General features: G+C 41.7%; 2 long non-coding RNA genes across 2 annotated transcripts in view; one reads left to right on the forward strand and one right to left on the reverse strand.

The window, feature by feature from the left end:
- LOC310862367 overlaps positions 1 to 22103 on the reverse strand; it is a 705243-nt gene that overhangs the window by 150366 nt on the left and 532774 nt on the right. The window lies entirely within an intron of this gene.
- On the forward strand, positions 17209 to 19367 carry LOC310861152. The gene is made up of 3 exons (XR_014569469.1): positions 17209 to 17304; positions 18412 to 18456; positions 19257 to 19367. It is a non-coding gene; the product is annotated as an uncharacterized lncRNA (long non-coding RNA).

The following is a 22103-nucleotide window of genomic DNA, read 5'->3' on the forward strand; positions in this document are numbered from 1 at the left end:
ATCAATATCAGATCAAACAACATGATCGGGACATCCAGGACCAATATCAGATCAAACAACGTGATCAGGACATCCAGGACCAATATCAGATCAAACAATGTGATCAGGACATCCAGGACCAATATCAGATCAAACAACGTGATCAGGACATCCAGGACCAATATCAGATCAAACAACATGATCGGGACATCCAGGATCAATATCAGATCAAACAACGTGATCAGGACATCCAGGACCAATATCAGATCAAACAACGTGATCAGGACATCCAGGACCAATATCAGATCAAACAACGTGATCAGGACATCCAGGATCAATATCAGATCAAACAACGTGATCAGGACATCCAGGACCAATATCAGATCAAACAACGTGATCAGGACATCCAGGATCAATATCAGATCAAACAACGTGATCAGGACATCCAGGACCAATATCAGATCAAACAACGTGATCAGGACATCCAGGATCAATATCAGATCAAACAACGTGATCAGGACATCCAGGATCAATATCAGATCAAACAACGTGATCAGGACATCCAGGACCAATATCAGATCAAACAACGTGATCAGGACATCCAGGACCAATATCAGATCAAACAACGTGATCAGGACATCCAGGACCAATATCAGATCAAACAACGTGATCAGGACATCCAGGATCAATATCAGATCAAACAACGTGATCAGGACATCCAGGACCAATATCAGATCAAACAACATGATCGGGACATCCAGGATCAATATCAGATCAAACAACGTGATCGGGACATCCAGGATCAATATCAGATCAAACAACGTGATCAGGACATCCAGGATCAATATCAGATCAAACAACGTGATCAGGACATCCAGGATCAATATCAGATCAAACAACGTGATCAGGACATCCAGGACCAATATCAGATCAAACAACGTGATCAGGACATCCAGGACCAATATCAGATCAAACAACGTGATCAGGACATCCAGGACCAATATCAGATCAAACAACGTGATCAGGACATCCAGGACCAATATCAGATCAAACAACGTGATCAGGACATCCAGGACCAATATCAGATCAAACAACGTGATCAGGACATCCAGGATCAATATCAGATCAAACAACGTGATCAGGACATCCAGGACCAATATCAGATCAAACAACGTGATCAGGACATCCAGGATCAATATCAGATCAAACAACGTGATCAGGACATCCAGGATCAATATCAGATCAAACAACGTGATCAGGACATCCAGGATCAATATCAGATCAAACAACGTGATCAGGACATCCAGGACCAATATCAGATCAAACAACGTGATCAGGACATCCAGGACCAATATCAGATCAAACAACGTGATCAGGACATCCAGGACCAATATCAGATCAAACAACGTGATCAGGACAGCCAGGATCAATATCAGATCAAACAACGTGATCAGGACATCCAGGATCAATATCAGATCAAACAACGTGATCAGGACATCCAGGATCAATATCAGATCCATATCATATGATATCAGAATGGATATCGTCTGCAGTGATTTGGGAAATTGAACTTGTAACTAATTATGTTAATTATGTTAATTATGTTAATTATGTTGGCATAAACGTGTTCTATAAAATATAAATATCGGATCGGGAAAAATCTGTATCCACAGGATGCTCAAAATCAAATGACCGGAATGGGAGCAAAGAAAAGGTGATCGGGGACATTCCTATAATCCCTACCACGTTTTACCAGATTACAGTATTTTAATAACATATTTTACCAGATTACAGTATTTTAATAACATATTTTACCAGATTACAGTATTTTAATAACATATTTTACCAGATTACAGTATGTATATTTTAATAACATCTTACCAGGCTGCAGTATCTGGTCCGGCTGCTGCTGAGATGGAGGGGTGTCCATATTAACGTAGTCAGTCTCTTCACCTGTCTGAGATGGAGCGGCGTCTATATCATCGTAGTCAGTCTCTTCACCTGTCTGAGATGGAGCGGCGTCTATATCATCGTAGTCAGTGTCTTCACCTGTCTGAGATGGAGCGGCGTCTATATCATCGTAGATTTCTTCACTCATCTCCTCCATCTCAATGAAAGACACAGACATCTCTACACTATACGACTTTAGATTATAAAAAAGTGATACTTAGATTCTAAAGTAATGCTCAGATTCTAAAGTAACAATTAGGTGATAAAGTGTACAGTCAGACTCTAGTGCGATGCGATCCGTGGTGTTACAGCGAGGTAGAGTGAAGTATCATCTCTCATTATGTTTTGCATCTCTTCCTCGTTTTCAGGTGCGTTCCTCCCTCCCCCTTAAAAATTCACCTGTCAGCAGGTCAAAGGGAGAGGAGGTGATCGCATCAGGCGCTTTGTGCCAATAATAATCCCCTTCCGATTAACCTTCGGCCCCAACCTGTGAATACTGTATATTTCATGTTTAGAGGAAATGTATATGTTGCTTTAAATTATTATTGTTATATCACTTACTGTTACTGTGTTAACTTATTATTCATGTCATGTGTGAGTGGATAGGACCCGAATGGAAACAAGGCCGCAAGGTCTTTCTTCGGTGAGATCCTTGTTTGGACAAAAATGCCTGACTGTGCATTGTGCTGTTTGCATTTATGTCTCCTAATAAAGTATTCAATCAATCAGTTATCAAAATATGATCATTATTTATGATTTATGAATTCAATTATGACAGGGTTGGGACAGTGTACATATCCATAATATTTTATTTGCTGTCGGTTTAGAGTTAGTTGAGATGTGAAGTTTGTAATAGTTTGACCTAATTAAATGTAGGTGTGTGAAAGAGTCTTAGTTATCTAAATATGATCATTATTTATGATTCATGAATTAAATTATAACAGGGTTGGGACAGTGTACATATCCATAATATTTTATTTGCTGTCGGTTTAGAGTTAGTTGAGATGTGAAGTTTGTAATAGTTTGACTTAATTAAATGTAGGTGTGTGAAAGAGTCTTACTAACTAACAGGTTACATTCTGGTCCATATCATTATTTTTTATATTGTTTCGTCTCTCTCTCTCCCCCCCCTCTCTCTCTCCTCCTTCCCCATAAAAAGGGAAGCAAACTAACAAAGACGACTTTAATTTCACTTCCCTGTGGAATCATAGCTTCAAATGGATGTTTGAAGGTATCTTGTCCCTAAACACACAGACATTAAATGCTATTAACAATAAAGATAATGTAATGTTTGTTTTGACACAGTTTGTTTGTACATCACCATTATTACATCATCTAATCATAGCATGATAAGAGCGCCGCTCACTTCACATGGGTGTGATTTTTGAGGGGCTAGCGTGATTATAGAGATGGAGGGTATGACATCATCATCATACCCGGAGGTTACGCAGGAACGCCTACTGAGTGACAACAAACTACTTTCTGGCCTCGACAGCCCTTCCATCCATCCATCCATCCATCCATCCACCCATCCATCCATCCATCCATCCATCCATCCATCCATCCAAACCGATAACTCCTATTTGATTGACAGCCCATCCTTCCAAACCGATAACTCCTATTTGATTGACAGCCCATCCATCCAAACCGATAAATATTTGATTGCACTAAACGACTTTTAATTAAACATTAAATTGCCACTCACTATATGCATATCTACATACCGTCTATATACAGCTGTAATGTTTGTCTTTCAACAGGGCTTGTTTCAGAAAAGGCCTCATAGACGATAAAGAGAAATACAATGTTTGTTCTGAGGACTAAAACACACATTCTAAAACGGTTAGTCCCAATACTGGTGGCGCAAAGCGTAGCTATACTTTTGTGAATGTAATAGTTTTATTAGGTTAATATTGCTATATGTTTGTAACCGTTTTAGAAAAGCAATAAGCCACTCGAGGCCCCAGCTTAGCGGGTATTTTACACTGGCTGGGGGGTAGCAAACCCTCCCCAGCTTAGCGGGTATTTTACACTGGCTGGGGGGTAGCAAACCCTCCCCAGCTTAGCGGGTATTTTACACTGGCTGGGGGGTAGCAGACCCTCCCCAGCTTAGCGGGTATTTTACACTGGCTGGGGGGTAGCAAACCCTCCCCAGCTTAGCGGGTATTTTACACTGGCTGGGGGGTAGCAAACCCTCCCCAGCTTAGCGGGTATTTTACAATTTACAATTTACAATTTAGGCATTTAGCAGACGCTCTTAATCCAGAGCGACTTACATTTAAGCAAGAACAAAGCATGGGAATACATCACATAAAAAGCATTTATCATGAAACATGCGTAAGCTAAGAAAGTAACAGTGGAATATTTATATAGTGAAACTATACATACACTATACATATAAACTATACATCTTTACTACTATGCTATATATGTGTACTATGGCGTGCTATGACTACATACAATACAATTACAGTGCTGTCTACATAACATGCTATAAGTCTGTATCAAATGCTATATAATCCAACAGAAATGCTATCTAAGGGTTTAGGGTAAGTGCTAAGGGCCATGATGGAGTCTGAAAAGGTGGGTTTTCAGGCTACTGGCTGGGGGGTAGAAGACCCTCCGCTGGAGGCCCCAGCTTAGCGGGTATTTTACACTGGCTGGGGGGTAGCAGACCCTCCCCAGCTTAGCGGGTATTTTACACTGGCTGGGGGGTAGCAGACCCTCCCCAGCTTAGCGGGTATTTTACACCGGCTGGGGGGTAGAAGACCCTCCCCAGCTTAGCGGGTATTTTACACTGGCTGGGGGGTAGCAGACCCTCCCCAGCTTAGCGGGTATTTTACACTGGCTGGGGGGTAGAAGACCCTCCGCTGCACGTGGGGTCTGCCTACGCCCCCACCCGGTAACCTTATTGTTTTATTAGCACCCGTTGCTTAAACAAACATTCTGTTGTGAGATCATAAGAGCGCCCCTCACTTCACATGGGTGTGATTTTTGATATTGGAGACCACTGGTTCGCAAACTCTGGGTCGGGACCTAAGGGTCGGACAGGGACGGATTAACCTTCATGAGGCCCCTGCGGCCCCCAGCCCCACTGGCCCCTGAGAGCCCAGGGCCCCTGAGAGCCAAGGGCCCCTGAGAGCCAAGGGCCCCATGGCCCCTGAGAGCCAAGGACCCCCGATTTGTGTCGCGAGAAAATATCAGTTTATATTTTCGTCGTAGTGAAGATGAATATTCAGTGACTTCTTAAAAGTGAGTAAAACACATGGATGTTAATTATAATATTAGATTCATTATATTAGATTCATTATAATATTAGATTAATTATATTAGATTCATTATATTAAATTCACTATAATATTAGATTAATTATAATATTAGATTCACTATAATATTAGATTAATTATAATATTAGATTAGCAGTTGATTGAATGTTCTTGCCATGAGTTAATGAACAGGTATTCCAAAGGCCCAGGTGCAATACCCCGTCAGCCCACCAGGGGGCTCTAGCGCACAGCTGATCTAGTGTACTTGTAACTAAATGGATTGAATGTTTTTTTAGCCCAAGAAGGAGTTTATTTCACATTAATAATGAGTGTATTTAGTGTAAAACTAATGCTTGGACTGGATTCAGAATCATGAAAACCCCCTAGTTTGACATGTCACATGCTACTTAAAGCATAAGGTTCTGAAAGAACCTCTGAACTCAAACTGTCAGTAGAAACACTTAACTCCACTGTCAGTAGAAACACTTAACTCCACTTCTCTGTGCCTCAGAGCCGCAAAAACAAACAAAAAGAACAACAGTTTCTGTGTGTGTGTGATAATCAAACTTGGAGATCCATTGTCATTCTCCAATCTGGCAATCTGTTAATACAGCTTTCTGCAATCAATCAATCAATCAATCAATCAATCAATCAATCAATCAATCAATCCCTCTGCTATGTAGAGCTACATATAATAGTAGCCCATAGCTGGCGTAGTATGGGCCATAAGGGGCTGCTGACGTTCGACAATCTGAGAAACTATAGGCGTTCAAAGACACACAAACAAGTGTGTGTGTGTGTGTGTGTGTGTGTGTGTGTGTGTGTGTGTGTGTGTGTGTGTGTGTGTTTTCTCATGCCCCTCATGTAATGCACAATTGAGTCTTCATATACCGGTCGTTCTCAACCTGTGGGTCCCCACATGAATTGGGGGTGGGGGGGGAGGACCCCAGATGACAGTGAAGTGACAATTTAAGGACTTTTAAGACTTTTAAAATACCTCAAAGGCTCTAAAAGAAGGTGCAAGGTGTGGCAGTTCAGCCTGCCACTGAGACTGAATGGCTAAAGTTTGAATTATTATTTATTGTGTATGTTGCAGAGAATTATATTATTTTGGGATGTGTATGTAAACGAGATGATGATGATGCTTGATTGATAATTGGTTGACTCCATTGTAGGGAGCAACTACCAGCTGTGGGGTGTGGGGGGGAACATACCAACAGTATGAGGGTTTATTTAGAGTACTCTGATTTATCATTGTGTATATTATGTGGATAATGTTATAATAATAATATTATGTAACACTTTAAATGTGTGTACATGAAATGTGGTGTCTCTGGACATTGAGTAACTGGGGAAATTGTGGAATCAATTTCGGGTTGGTATGGTCCGTGGGAGGGGCTATGGTCCGTGGGAGGGGCTATGGTCCGTGGGAGGGGCTATGGTCCGTGGGAGGGGCTATGGTCCGTGGGAGGGGCTATGGTCCGTGGGAGGGGCTTAGCCTATATAAGTAGGGAGACTTCCCACTGCCAGTCAGTCAAAGTCAGACTGCAGAGGTATGAGGACCTATAAAGGCCAACCTGTCTGTTGCTGTGTAAATACCTTCGTTCACTTTTGATGGTCTGTGAAAAGGTGAATAAAGAACAGACTTCTCTGCATCCAAGGTCTCTGTCTGACAGTTTTCTCCAACTTTTGCCTGTTCTTCCTACATGTGCCTTATAGTTTTTCACTATAGGGCAAAGTGTGGCAAAGGCCTTGTTCTGTATGTCATGTAACCTAGTGGTTCCCAAAGTGGGGTCCGGGGACCCCCAGGGCTCCCCCCTGCAGCTAAATGATAGTTAGGAACCAAATGGACCCTTATGGGTCTGTAACTCTGAGAGTGTACAAATGGAACCGTACACTCTCAGAGTTAAATAGACATTGATTTTACAATATATATTAGGGTCTCGGAGAGCGTTTGTTCACCACCAACTGTCTGTTGCAGAGCCTAACACAGACACACACCAGCCAGCCAGGGAGGAGAGCTTGTACAGTACAGTACAGTACAGTACAGTACAGTACAGTACAGTACAGTACAGTACAGTACAGTACAGTACAGTACAGTACAGTACAGTACAGTACAGTACAGTACAGTACAGTACAGTACAGTACCACTCACTTCAGACAGGTCTGATTGTTTTTCTTTTTTTGCTGGTTAATTATGGTATGTGTGATAATTATGTAAGCTTACCATGATCACAGTAATCCTTCAAAATACTTTTTCATACTACATTAATGCACAAGTGGATACTATAGCTTAATATGGAGGCTACTGTACGTACTGACCCCCATGTAATGCCATTTACATCTGGGGCCTCCAGGGGCCACAAGGGGGCGCTCTGCCCGCGGGCCGCCTCCCTGCCCTAGTGGGCCAGGCTATTCAAGCCCAATTGAACTGAGTCAGTTCAGCTGTTGAGGTTAGAAGCAGGAAAAAGCCACAGAGCACAGACCAGAGAGAGACCACAGACCACAGACCACAGACCAGAGAGAGGAGAGACCACAGACCACAGACCACAGACCAGAGAGAGGAGAGACCACAGACCACAGAGCACAGACCAGAGAGAGGAGAGACCACAGACCACAGACCACAGACCACAGAGCACAGACCACAGACCAGAGAGAGGAAAAGTGTGATTCTAGAAGTTTTATGAATACAAACCACAGCGAAGCAAGGTAACGCACCACTTATTATATAAGTTAATGTAAGAGTAACACATAATGGGAAGTTCCTTTTGTTTTTGATGAGTGTGGTGTTGTTTATTTGTAGAAACCATTGTGGATTCACTGGGGCAGCCATTGCATTGTTTGTGCCCAGCCTGTTTGATCATGTGTGTGTCTGTCTCAGTACCAGTAGGTGTCACTATAGTCTCACAGTAAAACCACTGTGGTTGAGTTCTATTTGCATCAAATAACAACTTGTTATAGTTGTGAAGGAGGAGAAAAGCAAGTTAATAATAATGGGTTTTATGTATTACACACTTTACATTTGTTAGAATCTCAAAGTGCTACAATGAGAAAATGAAACCAGAAGAAACATCACACTAAAAACATCTAAGAAACAGAAACACAACATTTATTAGCTTCGACTCTAGTCGGTCCAAGGATGGCGAGCTGCCCGTGATTGGAGTAACCCAGAAGGTGTTGAATTGTCCTTGGGACAGACCCAGCCCCGTAGCCTTGTTCCCCCCAGTGTGGAAGGAAATTGTCACGCATACACTGCCCTGCAAGGAGCAGTGCAGGACTGGACAATTAAGAATAGCACACACACACCCTCTGCCCTGTGAGGAACCACACGTCCCAAACTCTTCTCCCTTCTGGCTCCAAAACTGTGGAATGCACTTCCCATTGCAGTCAGAACCGCAGCATCACTCCCAATCTTCCGCCGTAGCCTGAAAACCCACCTTTTCAGACTCCATCATGGCCCATAGCACTTACCCTAACCCCTTAGATAGCATTTCTGTTGGCTTAGATAGCATTTGACACAGACTTATAGCATGTTATGTAGACAGCACTATAATTGTATTGTATATAGTCATAGCACGCCATAGTACATATGTATAGTTTATATGTATGTATAATAATATATGTATAATGCCAGTTTGTAGGTCTAATGCTGCTTTTTTTATTGCCACTTTCCTTTTCCATCATCATTTGCATGTTGTCACGTGGGGTCTCCTATGGGGGGACGGGGGTGCAGGGGGGGGCGGGGGGGTGCGGGGTTCTCCTATGGGGGGATTTGGGGGGGGGGGGGTCTGCTATGGTGCAGGCATGTAACGATCGCACTGATTGCCAATTAGACGAGAATCTCAAGTCAGTATATAGTAGAAGGAAATGTTCTTCAGTCCAATACGATGCGATGTTCGAGCTGCCTGGATATCTGCATAACAATCACCATAATGGTTTATCTTTATACTGTTAATCAGACCAGTGTGTGTCCAGTGGAAACCTCGTATGAATCTGATCTCAGGTCAGAATGGGTTAAGATCCTCTTCACACTCTTCCAAGAGTACTAGTGTAATGTTGACATATATTATAGTTCATATACCAAACTAGATAAAGTGCCCCTCGGGGCACAGGTCTCCACCAGGCCAGGTCAGGTTGTGGCCTCCTGGTGGCGCTATAACCTCGGGGCACAGGTCTCCACCAGGCCAGGTCAGGTGGTGGCCTCCTGGTGGCGCTATAACCTCGGGGCACAGGTCTCCACCAGGCCAGGTCAGGTGGTGGCCTCCTGGTGGCGCTATAACCTCGGGGCACAGGTCTCCACCAGGCCAGGTCAGGTGGTGGCCTCCTGGTGGCGCTATAACCTCGGGGCACAGGTCTCCACCAGGCCAGGTCAGGTTGTGGCCTCCTGGTGGCGCTATAACCTCGGGGCACAGGACTCCACCAGGCCAGGTCAGGTTGTGGCCTCCTGGTGGCGCTATAACCTCGGGGCACAGGTCTCCACCAGGCCAGGTCAGGTTGTGGCCTCCTGGTGGCGCTATAACCTCGGGGCACAGGTCTCCACCAGGCCAGGTCAGGTGGTGGCCTCCTGGTGGCGCTATAACCTCGGGGCACAGGTCTCCACCAGGCCAGGTCAGGTTGGTAAATCTGTGACCAAACAGGTCACCACAATATGACCATATATGATCATATATATGTGATCTAGATTAAATTGAAAACGAAGTTCACTTTTTGTTTTACTGCTCTAAATACGATGACTTAAGGGACATTTTGGTTAATAAGATGTCTTCTATATGTGGGGATTTCCTAGATTTAAATGACTATGTCAAAATGGAGATATGTTTTGCCAAAGGGACTTTCGTTGTAGCAGATTTTATTTGTCAAGCTTGGGAAAGAAGACAGAGTACTCTGTATACATCTGAGGTGTAATATAATGAACTATGTAATGTAAACATGCTGTAAAATGCATACATTATGTAATGTAAAACATGCTGTCATTGCAAATGTGAAATGGTGTCTTATAAACCCATGAGGGTTGGGCACAAGGTGTGCACGACACGGAAATAAATAAACAATCAATCAATCATATATCTGCTATTTTTCAATAGCTAAAGTATAACATAATGCTTTAAAACACCAAAAGGGGTTCCTGGTCAGAATGAGATCAGATTCTAAAAATGTCAGTCGTTCTTCGATTAAAAAGAAATAGCAGACCTACAAGCTCGTAGCGTGCCACTCGGTGGTGCGCTATGAGCTTGTAGATCTGCTGTTTTTCAATAGCTAAAGCACGACATGATGCTAACACCAAAATGGGTCCCCGGGCCAAAATGGGTTAAAAGCCCAAATATAAGTAGTAAAACTTTATGGGCAGAGGATTCTGGATGCCAAATTGATGATAAAAAGTGGAAAATAATCTTGTTAAAAGGCAAAACAAATGACATGCTCTAACAGAACTCATGAGACACAGTACAGTAAGATCATTCACAGGTTACATGTAACTCCAGATATACGCAGTAAATATGATCCAACATGTTCTGGGCAGTGCTTTAAATGTGAAAACAGTGCTGATACATGTAGCCATCTGATGTGGTCATGCCGTAAAATTAAAACATTTTGGTTAAGTGTTCAAAGTTTTTGACATCAGGATACCGTTAAACCCAGTGAACGTGGTACTGGGCTTAGAGACTCTGATTATGACTTAAGGTATAGATACATTTTACGAATAGCCCTCTAATACATGCCGCACGGCTTACAATTTTACAAAAATGTTTAGATGAGGATCCCCCAGACATAAAATTATGGTATGAAAAACTCATGTCGACACTGCCAATGGAGAGGTTATCATATGTATTAAGAGGCACTTCTTTTTTTTTGTGGCTTTCGCCTTTATTATATATTTTTGATGGAGGGACAGACAGGAAATGCCTCGTGCACTAATCACCCTAGTGGGCCAGGCTACAGTCAGCCTCATGCACTAATCACCCTAGTGCAGGGTTCCCCAATTAACTTTCCTCAAGGGCCATATTTTGACTAGCGTAAAAGGCTGGGGGCCGAGTCCGCACGCGCAACGTCGAGGTCTTGACCTGAACATTCATTTTCAGGTCAAGACCCCGTTTGAAAAGGATGCCCAGTTTGACATGCATAGGCTACTGTACGTACTGACCCCCATGTAATGCCATTTATATCTGGGACCTCCAGGGGCCACAAGGGGGCGCTCTGCCCGCGGGCCGCCTCCCTGCCCTAGTGGGCCAGGCTAATCAAGCCCAATTTCAGTTCAGCTGTTGAGGTTAGAACCAGGAAAAAGCCACAGACCACAGACCAGAGAGAGGAGAGACCACAGACCACAGACCAGAGAGACCATGCACAGACCACAGACCAGAGACCAGAGAGAGGAAAAGTGTGATTCTAGAAGTTTTATGAATACAAACCACAGCGAAGCAAGGTAACGCACCACTTCTTATATAAGTTAATGTAAGAGTAACAGATAATGGGAAGTTCCTTTTGTTTTTGATGAGTGTGGTGTTGTTTATTTGTAGAAACCATTGTGGATTCACTGGGGCAGCCATTGCATTGTTTGTGCCCAGCCTGTTTGATCATGTGTGTGTCTGTCTCAGTACCAGTAGGTGTCACTATAGTCTCACAGTAAAACCACTGTGGTTGAGTTCTATTGGCATCAAATAACAACTTGTTATAGTTGTGAAGGAGGAGAAAAGCAAGTTAATAATAATCGGTTTTATGTCTAACACACTTTCCATTTGTTAGAATCTCAAAGTGCTACAATGAGAAAATAAAACCAGAAGAAACATCACACTAAAAACATCTAAGAAACATAAACACAAATATTAGCTTTGACTCTGGTCGGTCCAAGGATGGCAAGCTGCCAGTGATTGGAGGAACCCAGACCGTGTTGAATTGTCCTTGGGACAGACCCAGCCCCGTAGCCTTGTTCCCCCCAGTGTGGAAGGAAATTGTCACACATACACTGGTTTGTCTGGGTGCCAGGACAGTGCCAACAGTGCAGGCTGTAACAGCCAACACTTACACACGCTCACTAAGGTGTAGGCACTTTGTGTCTTTGGGACTATTTCATATAGCCACTTAGTGGTCTAAGGGTTTATTGTCAATTGATGTGTTTGTATTTATTGTCCTGGTTATTGTAGTATGCTTATATTTGGATTCAAATCCTAATTGAGGAATTTATTTTGAAATGCACTTAATACTAAACTGTGCTGGTTTCAATACTGCAACAGTTGCACAAGGTGTCAATCAGTCAGTGTAGTTGGGTGCACCCACAGATCTAAAAAACCCCTGAGGTTTAAAAACCTAAGATTAATCTATTGATATCAAGGTATACCTATTTAATTTGTTGTTTACTGTCATGCTGTATGTTTGTGCGTAATGTTTTACTTTAGTTTTTTTCCTATTTCAATGTATATAAATGATTAGAGACTTGCATCTGGTCTCATTATTTACCCCTCTGGCTCCAAATTGACGTGATTCCGGCATATGCCCATATTTGTGTTATATATATATATATATATATATATATATATATATATATATATATATATATATATGTATATGTGTGTTTGTGTTGTTTAGTGAGCAAGACTTTACTATAGCAGTTCCTTAAAGGACCACTTTACCACTTTTCAACTTATTTATATGAAGATAATTGTTCATGATAAAAACCACTATCCCTTAGATAGCACTTTTTGTAGATTAGCATTTGATACAGACTTATAGCATGCTATGTAGACAGCACTAGAATGGCATTGTATGTAGTCATAGCACTTCATAGTACATATGTATAGCATAGTATAGTATATATATATGTATAGTTTCATTATATAGATATTCCACTGTTACGTTCTTAGCTTACGCATGTTTCATGATAACTACTTTTCATGTATGTGATGTATTGCCATGCTTTTTGTTCTTGCTTAATGTAAATCGCTCTGGATTAAGAGCGTCTGATAAATGCCTAAATTGTAATCCCTGTGGGCTCCCCCAGAGTTAGAGTCAAAGTGTCCTTGAGCAAGACTCTGAACCTCTGATTGCTCCTGATGTGCTGGTTGGTGCCTTGCATGGTTTCCTCCGCCATCGGTGTGTGTGTGTGTGTGTGTGTGTGTGTGTGTGTGTGTGTGTGTGTGTGTGTGTGTGTGTGTGTGTGTGTGTGTGTGTGTGTGTGTGTGTGTGTGTGTGTGTGTGTGTGTGTGTGATCTATGTAAAGCGCCTTGGATAAGGGCGGCGGGCGCTATATTATTTAGACCTCAGGATACATCACTGAGGATACGTCCCAGGTACATCCATGCGATGTTTTTTTGTTATAGTTCTTCTATTTATAGTGACTCATAGGAATAGATTTTGTGACAACCAGGTATAGGCTGGTGACCACCGGAGAGACGGGTGACAGCCGGAATGTAGACGTGTGAGCAGTGTGGGTTAGCGCCCCAGCCTGTGTCCTCCATGAGGAGGTGAGCAGTATGGGTTAGCGCCCCAGCCTGTGTCCTACGTGAGGAGGTGAGCAGTGTGGGTTATCGCCCCAGCCTGTGTCCTCCATGAGGAGGTGAGCAGTGTGGGTTAGCGCCCCAGCCTGTGTCCTACGTGAGGAGGTGAGCAGTGTGGGTTATCGCCCCAGCCTGTGTCCTCCATGAGGAGGTGAGCAGTGTGGGTTAGCGCCCCAGCCTGTGTCCTCCATGAGGAGGTGAGCAGTGTGGGTTATCGCCCCAGCCTGTGTCCTCCATGAGGAGGTGAGCAGTGTGGGTTAGCGCCCCAGCCTGTGTCCTCCATGAGGAGGTGAGCAGTGTGGGTTAGCGCCCCAGCCTGTGTCCTCCATGAGGAGGTGAGCAGTGTGGGTTAGCGCCCCAGCCTGTGTCCTACGTGAGGAGGAAGCCCAACTACCCTCGGTGAGGCCTTTAGGAGGGCCATGCAAGCAGCAAGCGGAACCACAGTACCATGACCCTGCGGAACCATTGCCCACCACTCCTGAATGAACTGTCTGGTGCTGCGACTCTGGTGCAACGCACAGGTCCTCGCTCTACTCCTGGTGAGAGCAGGAGTGGACCTGGTGAGACGTAGGAGGGGCCCGGACAGGAGACAACCCACAGAGCCTAGTCCCTCCATGTGCCAGAAGTGTACCTCCCAGCCCTTGCAGAGTAGTTCTGGAGTAGTTCCAACGGATTGTGTGGCCCTGGTTTTTCCCTAATGGGACTGATTGAGGGTAGCTACTGGGACGTAAGTCGGGAGTTGATCACTCCCGGCTGGGTCGCCTGAGTGAGGGGTGTGATGTTGCGAGACCCGAAACCCTGTTGACCTCAGGATACATCACTGAGGATACGTCCCAGGTGCATCCATGCCATGTTTTTTTTTTGTTATTATATAGATTACTATAATATTTATATTATTTATAATTTTAGAACACCAGGAACAATATTTCACTCTAAATAAGAAGAAACTGTGAGGAACAACCTGGAGGACATTTGCACGCCTTTTATTGATTCATTTTTTTAAGAGTTAAGTTTTACAGAAAGTAATCAAAAAAAGAAGGGAGAGAAATCAACTCATATTAATTTGCTTCTCGTTATTTACCAATTAACAGTTTTTACTGCCCTTAACAATATTTTTGCATAATTGATTGATTGTTTGATTATATTAAACAGAAAATAAAAATCATCGCATGAAACAGAAACTACAATCAAAGTGTACATAAGGACAAATTAACCTATTCTTTGGAAGAGAAGGGTTTCCCCAGTACCAAACCTGCTAAATTTGAATTCCCATTAATCAACCTATCTAAACAAATGCTAACTAGTAGAACAATTTCAGTTAATGATGAACATCTTGCCATATTCACCAGGTCACCAGAAACGTCCTCCTAGCCAGACTACCAAAATGTGACTACATTTCCTTATCCTTAACCCTCAATTAGACCCCCCCCCCCCCCATATAGCTTATATAGGTCTCTATAGGTCTAGGTCTCCATAGGTCTCCATAGGTCTCAGGTCCACCTTCTCTGTCCATCAACCCTTACACAATAACACAACACAGAGAACAATAACCCTTACACAATAACACAACACAGAGAACAATACCCCTTACACAATAACACAACACAGGCTGTGTTCTGCCCATCAAACAAATATTTGGTCAAACCATGTGACTCCCATTGGAATTGCATTGTGGCGGCCATTAAACACAGGCAAGACACAGAACATGTGTTCTGAATGTGTGTATGGGGCCTTACAAAACATTTCAACTTTAACAAGATACTTATCATCATAAAAGTAACAGGTCTATAATCTGTTATTCTTCACCAATCATAATATAAATGATTAAAAGCCATTAACAACTACATGTACTTGTAAAATGTTTATCAAAGCAGTTTTGTTTAATCAGAACAATTATTCCATTGATTTAAACTCATGATCTCATCTTTAAAATCATTTTAAGGAGGATTAACCATCTCTCACCTTAGTGCCGGGACACTTTAAGGAACATTCCTATTCATTTATTTCAAAGATTTTATTGTAGCTTTTTAAAGGACCACTTCACCACTTTTCAAATGACCTTCATATAATTGGTCTCTCTCTCTCTCTCTCTCTCTCTCTCTCTCTCTCTCTCTCTCTCTCTCTCTCTCTCTCTCTCTCTCTCTCTCTCTCTCTCTCTCTCTCTATATATATATATATATATATATATATATATATATATATATATATATATATATATATAGATATCGTTCATTTGTATAGATAACGATCACCTTATCGGTCAGGCTTATCGAGCCGGGGTCTTATCGAGACCACTGTCGAGCATTTTCTATTATTTTGTGGAAAGACGGGAGACGATAACATTCTAAACAGAACCAGTATATTTTACTAAGGGCCTTCAAATACAGTACTTTTCTAACAGACGGAAGGCAATTGACCTTCTTACCAAAAATAATAATATTAAATAAACTGCTAACTGGTTAATATGTCACTTTAAAAGCGTAATGTTGTTCACCTGGACAGCGCTGGACGGCAGGTATCAATACACTTTTAGACCAACATGTTTGTGCCAGCGTGGATGATTAAATGTATTTTTTGATCGCCTCTCGTCTTGATTGTTTAAACATGACGTCATGGGCCGTAACATGCTCCATAACAGGCTTGATAAGCCCAAAGATTATTGATAACGGGTATACTCAATAAGCCCAAAGCTTATCGATAACATGTACTGGATAAGCCCAAAGCTTATTGATACCGGGTATTCAATAAGCTTGTTATCGGATTGTTTCGGGTATCGGTTATCAAGCTCCATGGTATGGTATGGTACGGTACGGTACGGTACGGTACGGTATGGTACGGTACGGTACGGGTACGGTACGGTACGGTACAGTACGGTACAGTAAGGTACGGTACGGTACGGTACGGTACGGTACGGGTACGGTACGGTACGGTACAGTACGGTACGGTACGGGTGCAGTGTGGTACGGTACGGTACAGGTACGACCCCCAACCGCTCTGTGCCGTGGTTCTTCTATTCTTTATTTGTTTTACTGAGGTTAAGGTTAGGAATAAGGTTAGGTTTAGATATAGTTTTACTGATGTTAAGGTTAGGAATAAGGTTAGGTTTAGACATAGTTTTACTGAGGTTAAGGTTAGGAATAAGGTTAGGTTTAGACATAGTTTTACTGAGGTTAAGGTTAGGAATAAGGTTAGGTTTAGACATAGTTTGACTGAGGTTAAGGTTAGGTTTAGACAGTTTTACTGAGGTTAAGGTTAGGAATAAGGTTAGGTTTAGACATAGTTTTACTGAGGTTAAGGTTAGGAATAAGGTTAGGTTTACACATAGTTTTACTGAGGTTAAGGTTAGGAATAAGGTTAGGTTTAGACATAGTTTTACTGAGGTTAAGGTTTAGGAATAAGGTTAGGTTTAGACATAGTTTTACTGAGGTTAAGGTTAGGTTTAGACAGTTTTACTGAGGTTAAGGTTATGAATAAGGTTAGGTTTAGACATAGTTTTACTGAGGTTAAGGTTAGGTTTAGACAGTTTTACTGAGGTTAAGGTTAGGAATAAGGTTAGGTTTAGACATAGTTTTACTGAGGTTAAGGTTAGGAATAAGGTTAGGTTTACACATAGTTTTACTGAGGTTAAGGTTAGGAATAAGGTTAGGTTTAGACATAGTTTTACTGAGGTTAAGGTTAGGAAAAAGGTTAGGTTTAGACATAGTTTTACTGAGGTTAAGGTTAGGTTTAGACATAGTTTTACTGAGGTTAAGGTTAGGAATAAGGTTAGGTTTAGACATAGTTTTACTGAGCTCGTAGCGCGCCACTCGGTGGCGCGCTACGAGCTTGTAGATCTGCTATTTTTCAAAAGCTAATAGGTTAAGGTTAGGAATAAGATTAGGTTTAGACATAGTTTTACTGAGGTTAAAGGTGTAGTGAAACAGAAATGGTGAACAACATGAAAATGGTGTTTCAACATGAAACACCGGTCTGAAGTTTATGAACCAATCAGAGCGTCGCATCCCTTCAGGCCATGGGACGGTAACTAGGGACGGTGGCTATGCTATGCGCAACAGCGTGGTATGTGTTTGTTTATAAATCAGATGGTCGGCCAGCTGTACCAGTTTACTGTTATGTGGCTTATTTCTACCCTATAATGTTTTCAGGTACATATTTTAGCGTGATGATTGAGTTGAAACCGAGTAATACACTGTCTGGATGTTATCTGGAATGGAAATAAAAACGGAGTATTCTGTAATCAGTAGCAGCTGTGTTGGACGGAGGCGCAAATATGGGGAATTAAACAGGTGAGCTTCATTGTTATTGGCTTTTATCGATGTGTATCTCTACACGTCATCACGCAGCACGTTTTCGTTTTAATAAATAAATAATACAATCGTTTGTATGGACCTTTGATATAAAAACACACAGAAATGAGAATTTTCAAAACAAATTGGCATCCATTGTTAGGTATGCCCATAATATGGGCATACCTAACAATGGATGCCAATTTTTTTTGAAAATTCTCATCATATTATGATGACCACGGATATGGTCTAAAAGTGTGAAAAACGTCTTTTTCATTTCACTGCGCCTTTAAGGTTAGGAATAAGGTTAGGTTTACACATAGTTTTACAGAGGTTAAGGTTAGGTTTAGACATAGTTTTACTGAGGTTAAGGTTAGGAATAAGGTTAGGTTTAGACATAGTTTTACTGAGGTTAACGTTAGGTTTAGACATAGTTTTACTGAGGTTAAGGTTAGGAATAAGGTCAGGTTTAGACATAGTTTTACTGAGGTTAAGGTTAGGAATAAGGTTAGGTTTAGACATAGTTTTACTGAGGTTATAAGGTTAGGTTTAGACATAGTTTTACTGAGGTTAAGGTTAGGAATAAGGTTAGGTTTAGATATAGTTTTACTGAGGTTAAGGTTAGGAATAAGGTTAGGTTTAGACATAGTTTTACTGAGGTTAAGGTTAGGTTTAGACATAGTTTTACTGAGGTTAAGGTTAGGAATAAAGTTAGGTTTAGACATAGTTTTACTGAGGTTAAGGTTAGGAATAAGGTTAGGTTTAGACATAGTTTTACTGAGGTTAAGGTTAGGTTTAGACATAGTTTTACTGAGGTTAAGGTTAGGAATAAGGTTAGGTTTAGACATAGTTTTACTGAGGTTAAGGTTAGGAATAAAGTTAGGTTTAGACATAGTTTTACTGAGGTTAAGGTTAGGAATAAGGTTAGGTTTAGACATAGTTTTACTGAGGTTAAGGTTAGGAATAAGGTTAGGTTTAGACATAGTTTTACTGAGGTTAAGGTTAGGAATAAAGTTAGGTTTAGACATAGTTTTACTGAGGTTAAGGTTAGGAATAAGGTTAGGTTTAACCATTTAAGCATAATTTCCATAGGTTACTTTAGGGAGAGGGGGTTGTTGGTAAATGGGTGACTCGTTTGGTATTAAATAAAAAAACATTTGCGGGACATCTTACATAGCGGTTTTTCACTTCCTGTCTCTCAGTTTCCTGCTAAAACCGCTTTTCAAATTAAGATGCTCTAATTTTGAAGTGAACGGCTGGCGATCTGTGAGTTCCTTTTCAACCACTAGATGGCAGTGTTTGAGGTAAATGAGTTAAAGGGACACTTCACCTTATTTTATTACCATATAACCAGATCTTTATTTGAATTATGTTTGGGAGACAAGAAACATTTTCCTGGGTGTGGGGGGGGGGGGGGGGGTGTTATGTGGGTAATAATTAATAAAATGTATTTTTAGATATTTTAGTATTTAAAAGTGTCCGTGATGTCATGGACACTGGGCTCACTCCCTTTTCCTGGACTACATGTTGTCTCAGTAAGACAGCACCTCCCCCTATCCACAAGGAGGAGCAGTGCACCAAAGCATTATGGGAATTGTAGTGCAGGAAGGTAGTGAGCTCAGTGTCCATGACATCATCATTATGAAATACTAAAATATCTAGTAAAAACTCATCATTATTACCACATAGAAACCCCAGGACGGTGTTTCTAGTCTCCCAAACATCATTACAATAAGATCTGGTAACAAAAGGGGTGAAGTGTCCCTTTAATGTAATGCTAGCAGGACCAGTGGAGGAAGAAGTACTCACATTTGTACTGGAGTAAAAGTAAAAGTTACAATATTAGACGTTTATACTCTTATCCACAATGACCTGTAAGTATAACCACCATGTAGAAATACTCTGCTACAGAATACAGGCCTGTAAAAGTACAACAGTATTGTGATAAAAACATACAGTACTCATTATGTACTATTTCACTTTCTGTCAAAATCTTTCACAAATAGCAGATCTACAAGATCATAGCATGGTGCATTGCAGCACATTGTGAGCTTGTAGATCTGCAGTTTTGGAAGAAACAAAGTAGTAAACTGTGCTTAAACGGTTAATGCATGTTACAGAAGATAGAGTATGTGAGTAAATGTACTCAGTGAGTCTCCATCAGTGTTACAGAGCATAGAGTATGTGAGTAAATGTACTCAGTGAGTCTCCATCAGTGTTACAGAGCATAGAGTATGTGAGTAAATGTACTCAGTGAGTCTCCATCAGTGTTACAGAGCATAGAGTATGTGAGTAAATGTACTCAGTGTGTCTCCATCAGTGTTACAGAGCATAGAGTATGTGAGTAAATGTACTCAGTGAGTCTCCATCAGTGTTACAGAGCATGGAGTATGTGAGTAAATGTACTCAGTGAGTCTCCATCAGTGTTACAGAGGATAGAGTATGTGAGTAAATGTACTCAGTGAGTCTCCATCAGTGTTACAGAGCATAGAGTATGTGAGTAAATGTACTCAGTGAGTCTCCATCAGTGTGACAGAGCATAGAGTATGTGAGTAAATGTACTCAGTGAGTCTCCATCAGTGTTACAGAGCATAGAGTATGTGAGTAAATGTACTCAGTGAGTCTCCATCAGTGTTACAGAGCATAGAGTATGTGAGTAAATGTACTCAGTGTGTCTCCATCAGTGTTACAGAGCATAGAGTATGTGAGTAAATGTACTCAGTGAGTCTCCATCAGTGTTACAGAGCATGGAGTATGTGAGTAAATTTACTCAGTGAGTCTCCATCAGTGTTACAGAGGATAGAGTATGTGAGTAAATGTACTCAGTGAGTCTCCATCAGTGTTACAGAGCATAGAGTATGTGAGTAAATGTACTCAGTGAGTCTCCATCAGTGTTACAGAGCATAGAGTATGTGAGTAAATGTACTCAGTGAGTCTCCATCAGTGTGACAGAGCATAGAGTATGTGAGTAAATGTACTCAGTGAGTCTCCATCAGTGTTACAGAGCATAGAGTATGTGAGTAAATGTACTCAGTGAGTCTCCATCAGTGTTACAGAGCAAAGAGTATGTGAGTAAATGTACTCAGTGAGTCTCCATCAGTGTTACAGAGCATAGAGTATGTGAGTAAATGTACTCAGTGAGTCTCCATCAGTGTTACAGAGCATAGAGTATGTGAGTAAATGTACTCAGTGAGTCTCCATCAGTGTTACAGAGCATAGAGTATGTGAGTAAATGTACTCAGTGAGTCTCCATCAGTGTTACAGAGCATAGAGTATGTGAGTAAATGTACTCAGTGAGTCTCCATCAGTGTTACAGAGCATAGAGTATGTGAGTAAATGTACTCAGTGAGTCTCCATCAGTGTTACAGAGCATAGAGTATGTGAGTAAATGTACTCAGTGAGTCTCCATCAGTGTTACAGAGCATAGAGTATGTGAGTAAATGTACTCAGTGAGTCTCCATCAGTGTTACAGAGCATAGAGTATGTGAGTAAATGTACTCAGTGAGTCTCCATCAGTGTTACAGAGCATAGAGTATGTGAGTAAATGTACTCAGTGAGTCTCCATCAGTGTTACAGAGCATAGAGTATGTGAGTAAATGTACTCAGTGAGTCTCCATCAGTGTTACAGAGCATAGAGTATGTGAGTAAATGTACTCAGTGAGTCTCCATCAGTGTTACAGAGCATAGAGTATGTGAGTAAATGTACTCAGTGAGTCTCCATCAGTGTTACAGAGCATAGAGCAGGAAACCACTGAAGGTGTTGTGGTTGTCTGAGTCATCATAGAGCCTGTAGGAACTATACCATAACCTCATGTCTACTGTGTCTCCCTGCTCCATCTCCACCACCACTGCATTAGACATGTATTCTAAGTAGGCATGATTATTGTATCCATAGTTATCAATGAGTGCCTGATTATTTTTATACATGATGATCCTCATCTGCTGTGATGATCCACCGGTAGCTGCAGTGAATCTGAAGTAATAAACGCCTCTGGATGGAGCGTGAAAAAAGCCTGCAACACACACAGGGGTCATGTTGGGGTCATGTTGGGGTCATGTCCACACGCACGCACACGCAGGGGTCATGTTGGGGTCATGTTCACACACACGCACACGCAGGGGTCATGTTGGGGTCA

The sequence above is a fragment of the Protomyctophum parallelum genome, assembly GCF_964188405.1.
Source record: "Protomyctophum parallelum genome assembly, chromosome: 7".
Taxonomy (NCBI): domain Eukaryota; kingdom Metazoa; phylum Chordata; class Actinopteri; order Myctophiformes; family Myctophidae; genus Protomyctophum; species Protomyctophum parallelum.